The following is a 10,992-nucleotide window of genomic DNA, read 5'->3' as shown; positions in this document are numbered from 1 at the left end:
TTATATCTTATAACTATCTCCTAACCCAAATCGCCCAACGGGTCACCTGTATAAACTTGGAGTAACAAAACTAAAAAAAAATTTCCAAATGCCAGATTTTGTACCAAAACAGGAGAGATATCAGGTAGGACTGTTACTACCTTTCTCCAAATATATATGAAAACCAAAAAATCGCATGTTTGACCCGTCATGCTGGGCCTGATAAAACTTAACTATCTATCATCAACCAACCCTTAACCCTTAAGGCTTCTTGACGGTCTTGTATAGCATTGAGGTTCCTTGAAAAACCATTAGCTGGAAATTCTTCCTGTACTGCTTCAACTGTGCCAGATTTGGCTGTTTACCAACATATTTTTTTCCTCTGCAGAGACTTGACTTCATTGGGTACAGTAGGTTCCTATATTGGCAAATAAACAAATAAAAAAATGCAGAACTGTGGCAGACTGTCATTAATAAAAGCAATAACCTATGACCATCAACTTACACATATATCAGTTTCAATGTCTTACATTTTTCAGGTCAAATGGTTTAACTAAAAAGAAAATGGATCAAAAGGGCCGAACAAATTAAAACCCATACAAACTGAACTCAAATTTTTAAAGACCTATTGAGTCATACTTTGCATATTTATAACTTTATAAAATGAAAAAAATTAATAAAAAAAAGAGTGTAAGTTGGCCCAACCCATTTGGGTCCATTTTGACCCATTACAGATCAGGATGGGTTGACATGAAATACTTTGTCCAGGACCTCTATTGTTATATAAATAAGAGTCAGAATGATTAAAACACACATATAGCATCTCAATAATACCCTAACCTCTGTAAAAACGATTTACATGATTCGCATACTAATAAAAATACACTTGAGACCTGTTTGGAAAATGTAACCAGAATCGATGGATCCAAAAGTAAATGGTTCAAACTATACTTTAAAAAATATGAGATGAGAAGTTATTACCTCTTTCACATAAAAAACCAACATGTTAAAAAAAATCTGCCAACACCTGAATTGGGACCCCTTCTGGTTTCTCTAATGCCATAAACGTTTGACACGTGTAACCTCAATGGCTTGGTTGCCACTTTAGCAAATTCTCCAGCTTCACAAGCATCTACAACAATGACATAAACAGGCATCCGTGATCAAAGTGAGAAAACAAAAAGAAAGTAATTTTAATATATAATTTACTTGAAAAACATATAGCCATCCGTGATCAAGGTGAGAAAACAAAAAGAAAGTAATTTTAATATATAATTTACTTGAAAAAATATAGCCATCCGTGAGCAAGGTGAGAAAACAAAAAGAAAGTAATTTTAATATATAACTTACTTGAAAAACATCTTTCTCTAATTAAGCTTACATGCTTGTCAAATATATGCTTCAGAGTATTTACCGCAGATTCTGTTTCAATCGAATCTCTTTCTTAGAGGCAGTTCCTACAAAAAAAAATAAACAAAACATAACGCTAAATTAACATTGAACCATCATGAAACAAAATAATATTATAAATTCATAGGAACTTGAAAGTTTGAACCTGCAGTAGGAAGCGCAAGTGCTCTGGTAACCCATTTGTTAGTGGTGTTTGTGGAATCGCTGAATGATGCTAGAGCTGGTAATGTTCCTAACAAGGAAACTGCAGCAACAACAACTGTTCTTTCCTAAACAATTGTAAACAAAGTAAATTTTACACTTCTAGAACAAATCCTGCTTAGGTTGAGCTTGAGTAGACTGGTGTAGAACAAATCCTGTTCGGATCAACAATGGTAAGGATTGCTTTTTCGTTGAAAAAAAAAATCTCCATGAAAACTGGGATAACTCGAGTAACTTGATGTGTAAAAAATGTAGAATCCAAAACAAAACGGAGTAGAAGCAAAGGTTTAAAAGTACGGAATCTTGCCTCGAGGCGTTTTCCCTTCGCCTCACAAGACGTATGCCTCGACGCGAAATTAAAAAAAATCTAAAAATTATATTCTATAAAAAATAAAATACTAAATTTCAGCATCAGATTCATTTAAACATCAAAAACACAAATAAAATACTAACCCATATCGAGTTGATCTGAGCACGCTCAGACTTGAACTCGCTACAACCCAAAGGTCGGGAACCCATTCCGAGCCAAAGCAAATGACCACTTTCTAAAACATTCCATTTGACCCGTACCCAGTTTGGTTGGAACCGTAACGACCTAAACCCGCTACGACCCATTTCGCCGGCCGTCTATAATTTATGTTTTAGTCATTTTGGTCGAAACCCTAAGACCATTTTCTAGAACGCTTTGTTTTGACCCGTTCTAGTTTGGTTGAAATATCACCCGAACCCATTATGTTGTTACCTGCCGACCCGGTGTACAATATACTAATAATATATGGAAGTTCTTGAAAATGTACCAACATTTGAGCATATCTCCACGTGTCAAATAACGCCCCTCTTCCACGCCCCTTCCCCACCCCATTTTTTCCACCACGCCACTTTTTGACGCGTGCTTACGTGGCGTCCATGTGTCGCATAACGCCCCATCTTCAAGCCCCTCCACACCGCGTGGTCTAAGAAGCAAGGACTTTATTAAAAACAAAGTTAAGTAAGAGTAACTAACCTGTCCCATTGACCTGTTCCCTGTTTGTCTTATTCCGAATGGGTAACATTTCAGTATGCTCAGGGGTTACCTTTCCTTTAACCTCCTTAACCTCAAGGCGTACAGTTTAGTATGTCATTAACAGTCAAGTCCTCACAAGGATCAACTTCCTGCAAGGGTAAATCAATATCAGACTGAAACATGAGAAATAGCTGAAAGCTACAGATTTACCATGTGCGGGGCTGAACTCCGGTCTAAGAGGCATACGGTTACTATGTTCTCAATACCCCTGGCTCTTATCTGCAATTTTTAAGTGTGCAAAAAAATGACATTCGTTGAATTCTATGACTTTAATAAGAACTATAGAATTCTATTAAAATATTTTTTTAAAAATAAACAAAAGCTTCCTTGGGCTTATGGTCCTCCCCAAGTGACCATTGGTATTTTAAGTATGCGAATATTACTTGTGGTGGCCCATGAATCCATGATATCGTACATATATATATTATATGGGTTTCATTAACTTATGGTATAATAGCATATTCAAATGAAAAAATACCCAAAACGTTTGATGGTTTGACTATACCGTGTCTGGCCCAGTTAACCAAGTTGACCCACTCACCAAACAGCGCCCCAATCTAGCTAAATAATCATATGAAAATCACACTAAATATACCATTTGTGCCACTTAGCACTGTAACCTTTTTCAAAAAGTTGTTTCTCCATCATCATCTTCATCTGGTATCGCCTCTCCATTCAGATCAAATTCAGAAGATCGTTTCCACTCAGGAGTCGGAGGGCAAGTGACCTTATCAGGTTTCTGTTCATGACGCATAATATCCATCGCCGACTCTCCATGTTCTACATGATGATAAAGATGATGGCTTTGTTTTTCTTCTGGTGCACTACCTTCACTGAAATTTGGTTCAAAAATTTACTCATCTTCTTCAGGTTCTGGCGATGCATTTAAATCCATGCTTACGTTCATTCAACGCACAATACTCCCTGAGTACACCAAAAAAATGGTAACAAATATGAGAAGTTTGATCACGCATGCATCAAAAGAAGTCCAAAACACCAAATGAATCAACAACATTAATTCGACTTTAAATTCCTTTCTAATTTCAAATAATATCAATATCATACATCAAAAAAGTTTGTTATAAAATTGCTTATATATCTTAGCAACTCTTAACAAGAGTGTGAACCAAAACATAGGGACGTTGATCCCATTCAACATTGTCAAACTAAAATAACTTCACACTATGATATGTCAACAAATTCAAAATAAAAAATCACATTTACACAAAACAACTACAAAAGATTAAAAGAAAAATAACAGTTTACAACCATCGTCGATCAAAATTTCACACAATACCAAATAAAGAGAGCTTACATGACCTATAGTTTAAATTTACCAAAACAACAAACAAATATAATAACAAAATCCAGGGAAAACAAACAAGAAAGAAGCTACCCCACTTCAAAATTGACTTTAAACATCAAACAGACCCCTTTAAACATCAAACAGACCCCTTTATTAGCCGAAGTGCTTAATTTGAAGGAGCGAAACATGGTCATTCTACAATACTCAAAAGAACATAGTCAGTTGAGGTTAGAGAGTTTACCTTTAGTGATGGACCCAACGGATTTTCTTGATTTGGACTTTTGATGAAACCCTAGAAGACGCCATAGTAGTTGTGAAACGATCGACTCGGATTCCAGCCAGAACTAAACTCAAACGCGGATCCCTGCAATACCATAAGACAAAAATTAGTCGCAATTAGTAAAAACGAAAAATACATAAAGGATTCAAGTAAACGTTCAACTTCAACCCCACCAAATCAAGCACACCTGTAACCCCAAGCAATGCTGGAATTCCATCTTTACCATCTCGAGTGCATCTCTATCGTGAAGAACATCAGACCGAGATCACTAATCGAAACCCTAGCCGTCACCTCCGCTTTCTAGCTTTGTTGAACCAGCACAAACATGCCACCATTAAACCTGCTAAAAGAACAGTACACTAATCACAATTAGCAATAATAAATCAACACTTGAGTTGCACATAATGCTGTTTATGCGATAAGCGCTTACAAATTGGTGTAATTAAACAAATAACACATTAGGTCAATCAACCCATCGTGTAAAACCCTAATGAAATTGTTAATATGTCACAGCAACGCACGAATTGTTAATCTTATCGATTGAGGATCCCAATACCTGTCTAATATGTCACAGCAAAAAAAAACCCTAAAAATCAAAGAAGGAAATAATTCAAAATTCTCGTTAAGCTGGTGAACCACATCGTGTAAAACCATAATGAAATTACATGTTAACTCAACAGGACTTCTCCTTCAAGTTAGATGAACAACAAAAGGGTAGAAAGCTGAGAACGAAAACAACCAGTCCATTTAGACATTTTAGGGTTTGATTACCTTTGTGTTTGCTAATCGTTGATGTGGAAGAAAGCCGAAAGAAACCACAACAGAGATGACCGGACAAAACCTTCAGTTAGGGTTTCTTCAAATCCGTGTTCAACCCTGTGTGTTTTCGATTTCATTGATGTTTGTTCTTCATCACAGGTTGTTCATCATCTGATTTCATCTCAAACCATCAGCACTCCAGACATCTTTCATCACGGAAGACGAAACCCTAGTCTCCTCCACCGGTGGTTCAAACACTTCCGATCTAGATCTGGGAGAAAGAGAGAGAAAGAGTCTGATAAAGTTTGTGAGATGTGAGTTGTGAGAGAGAAGGGAGTAGAAAGGGCGATCCATGTGAAGTGAATATCAGCCGTCCAGATTGTGATCCGTGTGAAAAATTGAAAGAAATGGATGGTTGATGATGAATCAGTTGAAGGGTAAAAAATTTGTGTTTTCTTGTGCTTTAAATCTTGTACATTGTGCATTGAGGGTGTTTTCAACACATTGTCGAATTACCATTATGTCCTTCCTATATGCTTATTAAAGTAGTATAGATATATAGGGTGGGGTTCATGCGAGAACCACCTTTATTGCGAGAACCGCAAGAACCAATGTGAACGGATGGCAATTTTGTAAATAATAAAAAAATTATAAAATCCCGCTATGGACGTCAGCGTTTAATTAAATTATGATCGATAAAACAGTTTCAAGTCCAACAACTATCACAATCAACACAACTCCCCAAATCAGTCGATTGTTTCAATCGCCATACGATCATCGTCCGATACTCACTGACGCTCCAAATTCCAGCAGTTCATCAGCAATATTCGCCATACAATCATCGTCGCTATTCAATCGCCGTCAGCACATTAATCGCCGGCTCGAAATTAGGGCAAAAAACGGCCATAGCGAATCGATTTAGGGCAAGAATCGATTTAGGGTAAAAAACGGTCATACTCGGCATATTCGGCGAGGTTTATATATTACGAAGAGCATACGTCATTGCATCGATTTACGAACTTCAAAGTTCATACAGTTGAAAGTTCATACAGCCGATGTAGAAAGTTCATACAACCGATGTAAGTTCTGTAAGTTCATATCATACTATATACAGCCGATGTAAGTTCTGTAAGTTGATATCATACTATGTAAGCTCGTACAAAGTTCTTTGTGCTTGTTCATGTAGATTCTTGTTCATGTAGATTCTTGTTCATGTAGATTACAGCCAATTATGTGCTTGTTCTGTAATCTGTGCTTGTTCTGGTAGATTACAGCCGATGTAGGGTAGGTCAATATGATTATGTGTTTGTGATTGATTTAGAATGCACATGTGCATACGATTATGTGTTTGTGATTGATATGGAATGCTTGTGATTGATTTGGAATGCACATGTGCATAATATTGTTCATGTAGATAGGATTACGTGTTTGTGTTTGTTTTGGAATGCACATATGCATAACATTGGTATGTAAATGCACATGTGCATATGATTACGTGTTTGTGATTGATTTGGAATGCACATGTGCATAATATTGTTCATGTAAATACGATTACGTGTTTGTGTTTGTTTTAGAATGCACAGTGTTTGTGTTTGTTTTGGAATGCACATGTGCATAATATTGGTATGTAAATACGATTATGTGTTTGTGTTTATTTTGGAATGCACATGTGCATAATATTGTTCGTGTAAATTACAGCAAATGTTGTGCATATGTGTTGGTGTTTGGTTTGGAATGTACATGTGCATAATATTGGTAATGTAGATTACAGATGAGCCGATGTTGTGCATATGTGTTTGTGTTTGATTTGGAACGCACATGTGCATAATATTTGTAATCTAGATTACATATGATGTAAGGAAAATAGATGATGTAAGGTTAATACGATTATAGGTTAGCGTTTGATTTGGAATGCACATGTGCATAATATTGTTCATGTAGATTACAGCCGATGTAAGTTCATACGATTATGTGCTTGTGGTTGATTTGGAATACACATGTGCATAATGTGATAACTTATGGTTGTACTTATGGTTTTTGGTTCATATTTATGCTTGATTGGTATGCATGTGCATAATATTGTTTATGTAGATTACAGATGTAAGGATTACAGATGTAAGTAGATTACAACCTATGTAAGATCATACGATTATGTGTTTGTGTTTGATTTGGAATGCACATGTGCATAATGTGATAACTTATGGTTGTACTTATGGTTTTGGTTCATATTTATGCTTGATTAGTATGCACATGTGCACAACGTGTTGGAATGCACATGTGCATAATGTGATAACTTATGGTTTTACTTATGGTTTTGGTTCATATTTATGTTTGATTGGTATGCACATGTGCATAACATGATAAATTATGTTTATAATTTGTAACCGAATTTGTTTTTTCGGGTCAATGTGTTAACATGTGTATATATTGATAAATTATTTCATAGTTGTATGTATGCACATGTGCATAGTTATAGTTGCATAGTTATAGTTATGCGCGTGTGTTGGTTCATATATATTGTTGATAAGATATGTCATAGTTGTATGCATGCACATGTGCATATCTGATGTTGCATGGTATAGCTGTATAGATGCATATGCCCGATGTATAGCGGATTTTGGGAACGTATAATGGATTTTGTATATGTAGTTTGAAATAACATACTAACAGAGTAATACAAATTAAAGTTAATATACATTCTCATTGTATAGAGTAAAATGAAAACAAAACAAAACAAAGAAAGTTACGTTTCTCCTGAAGCCGAGAGATGAAGGGTCGAAAAGAATGCTAGATGCGACAGAAGACGAGCATGCGGTTGTTAAGCAAAAAGGTTAGAAAGTGTTGAGAACTTACTGTTAATATTAGTATTGTTAATGACGCAATATGCATTTATGCACATGTGCATTATCAGTTTTGTTTTTTTTTTCAAATGTTATAACTCGAGTTTGAATGCGGTTTTAGTACGCAAAAAATATTCAAGACATGCAATTGCAAAACCTGAGGATGAAGATTGCAACAAAACTGTTACTATCAGAGGCGAACGTGTACAAGGCAACGGTTATGTACCTTGCAAGAAAAGCAACACAAAATTTGGGAGATGAAAGAATGCGGAAATTGTTGGAAAAAAGAGGGAGCAGAACAAGAAAAATGCTGGAACACTCTTAGCAAATGGAAGAATGGGGATAAAGTTTGAGGGTAGTAGTTCATGACACGTAGGTAGTATTTCTAGTTAATTAGTGATATTTGAACATTAAACTGGTACTTTGGATTGTTTTGTTTGGTTAGGCATGTCAGATGGTTGTGTTGGGAAGGTAACAAGTTGGTACATTTATGATGCATGTTACAGTTTGGTTAGTTGTGGTTGGAATTAGATAATCATGTCACTAATATTTGTTGGTTGATGTATTGAGAAGTTAGAATTTTAGCAAATTGGTAATGTGTATTGTAGAAATTGTTATGTTGGATGGGTGATATGGTGATCAATGTTTGGATTTATAGTTCATATAGTTTGTTGTTTATGCACACGTGAATTAATATGGTGAATTAATATGGTTATAGTAACAAGTTCGTATTGTTTGTTGTTTATGCACATGTGCAATAATATGGTTAAATAACAATATGCACATGTGCATAAAGTGATATAAATGCACGTTATTAGTTATAAATTTATATGTTTGTTAAAATATGGCATGTTACGTTAATTAATAAGTTAAATGACCCGTATGCACATGTACATATAGTGTTATTAGTTATAAATGTATATGTTTGTTAAAATATGGCATGTTACGTTGATTAATAAGTTAAATGACTCGTATGCACATGTGCATATAGTGTTATTAGTTATAAATTTATATGTTTGTTAAAATATGGCATGTTACGTTGATTAGTAAGTTAAATGACCCGTATGCACATGTGCATACAGTATGTGCATGAAGTGATAAAACACACAGATTAAAGGTTAAGTTTGTATAATGTATTACAATTGGGTATAGCTAACAAATGGTTTTAAATTCATACTAGTAACATGTATAATGTTAAACAATATTATATTGATAAACAGGTGGTTTAATAAAAAACGTAAAATACTTGTAAATACATAGGCACATGTGCATATGACAAGTTAATCATTGTTGGTGCACTTGTGTCTGTACTTTGTCTGTATTCGGTCTGTATGTAAACGATGTCCTTGTCAGTCCTGTAAGTTGACAAAGTCAACCGTCCTCCTGGTTTGACTTAGTCAACAGTTGAAAGATGTACTGTGTCGAAGGATAAGAGGTCGAAGGATAATGTGGATCCTTCGACCTCATCGAAAGATATGGTTCGAATCATAGACCTCGAAAGTTTATCTTTCGAGGTCCTTGATGATCTTTCGAATACTTGGTCTTCGATAGATGATCCTTCGGACCATCTATCAGATCCTTCGATCAGGCATGCTAGGCTGGGTATATATATACCCATGCAGTGTAGTGTGAAAGATAGAGATGCACACAGACAGAACACACACATCCGAGAGATATTGTTGAGAGCTTTCTGTCCAGAAAACACACACACACTTTGAGAGTTTACAAGTTAGGTTTGTAAACATTGTGCTTGTAACCGAAACCTTCATTTGCATTAATACAAGTTGTGTTAATCGGTGAACCCGTGTGTGCTTGTGTTCATACTTGTTTAATCCCGGTTTGCTTGCTAGCTTGGATTCCGCACTCGCTAGTGAGTTAGTATAACAAGGTTTGAGGTTCGTCATCCACCGGATAGGGACCTACAAGTGGTATCAGAGCTTGGCTCTTTACCTTGTTTAAAACCGGGTTTTTCAAGTTCTTTGGTGTGTTTGGACACTTGGTTTAGCACCCGTTTTTGGTAGTTTTCTGCATAAAAACGGCTTCTAAACCTTTCGGGAGTGTTCAGGGTCGGTTTGGGTAAACATAAAATTTGTTTTGTGAAACTTTGTATTTTCCGGCCACTTTTCCGATCATATCTCCGGTGACTGGTTGAGGATAAGGTTTGCTTATTTGGGTAAACTTTTTGAAAGTGAAAAAGTTGGTGAAGATCTGTGTGCAGAACATACCTTTCTGCCGAAAGTACTTCACCAACCCATCACCTTTTTCACCAACCTATCACATCAACGTCAGTTGTGTCAGAATCTCTCGAAAGATATCTTTCGACTTCGAAAGACCATCTTTCGATCAAGGAAGGCTCGAAAGATCATCATCCTTCGACCCATCCTTCGAAGTCTGAAACATATCTTTCGATAAAGGAATCTTTTCGAAAGATAAGTGTCCGAAAGATAGGGATTTATCTCGAAAGATAAGGATCTTTCAAGTGTGAATCTTTCGAGATTTTGAATCTTTCGAAGCCAGTGCTCGAAAGTCAACAGTGATCCTTCGAACACTGTTGATCATTTGAACAAGTGTGATCTTTCGAAAGTCAGCTATACGAAAGATAAGGATATTTAACTCGAAAGATAAGGATCTTTCAAAGGAGAATCCTTCGAGTTCTTGAATCTTTCGACATCATTGTTCGAGATTCAACAGTGATCTTTCGAGTACTGTTGATCCTTCGAACAAGTGATTGATCTTTCGATTGTGGACAGTTTATTGTTAACAAGTTTCTGTGATTTCAGATCTTTCGGAACAGGATCTTTTGGCCGTGATATCTTTCGGTTTATTCACTTAGCATTTATTTTGCTTATCTATCATGAATCCGAGTTGGTGGAATCCTGCTCCAGATAATGGTGAATATACAAGATCAAATGTCACTCCCTCATGGTGGGGTACATCGGCTCCAGACGATGGAAAATACACGAATACAAGGTCATCTCCTTTATGGGCTGAATCGCCGGTATCGACATCTTCTCAGGGAAATCAATGGGCTTTGGTATCGAATCAAACTCCAAGCATTCAAAGTATTCTACTAAGCGAAAGTGAAACAGGAAGTTTGAATCGACCTCCAAAGTTGATGCATTTGAATGAATATCCAGGATGGGTTGAGAGGTTT

At 36.1% G+C, this 10,992-nt stretch overlaps 1 long non-coding RNA gene across 7 annotated transcripts; it reads right to left on the bottom strand.

Moving 5' to 3' along the window:
• Nucleotides 1-471: 471 nt before the first annotated feature.
• On the bottom strand, nucleotides 472-5,339 carry LOC110868187. Of its 7 annotated transcripts, none has more exons than XR_002552287.2 (7): nucleotides 5,011-5,339; nucleotides 4,670-4,825; nucleotides 4,427-4,582; nucleotides 4,201-4,323; nucleotides 1,535-1,658; nucleotides 1,330-1,436; nucleotides 472-1,111 (listed from the first exon to the last, which is right to left on the bottom strand). It is a non-coding gene; the product is annotated as an uncharacterized LOC110868187 (long non-coding RNA). The 7 variants fall into 7 exon arrangements; XR_002552292.2 differs by having other exon boundaries at nucleotides 4,670-4,799; XR_004878521.1 differs by lacking the exon at nucleotides 4,670-4,825 and having other exon boundaries at nucleotides 1,535-1,745.
• Between the last annotated feature and the right edge of the window lie 5,653 nt (nucleotides 5,340-10,992).

Source organism: Helianthus annuus, chromosome 14 (genome assembly GCF_002127325.2).
Source record: "Helianthus annuus cultivar XRQ/B chromosome 14, HanXRQr2.0-SUNRISE, whole genome shotgun sequence".
Classification (NCBI taxonomy): domain Eukaryota; kingdom Viridiplantae; phylum Streptophyta; class Magnoliopsida; order Asterales; family Asteraceae; genus Helianthus; species Helianthus annuus.
This window is presented reverse-complemented; position numbering and strand designations above follow the sequence as displayed.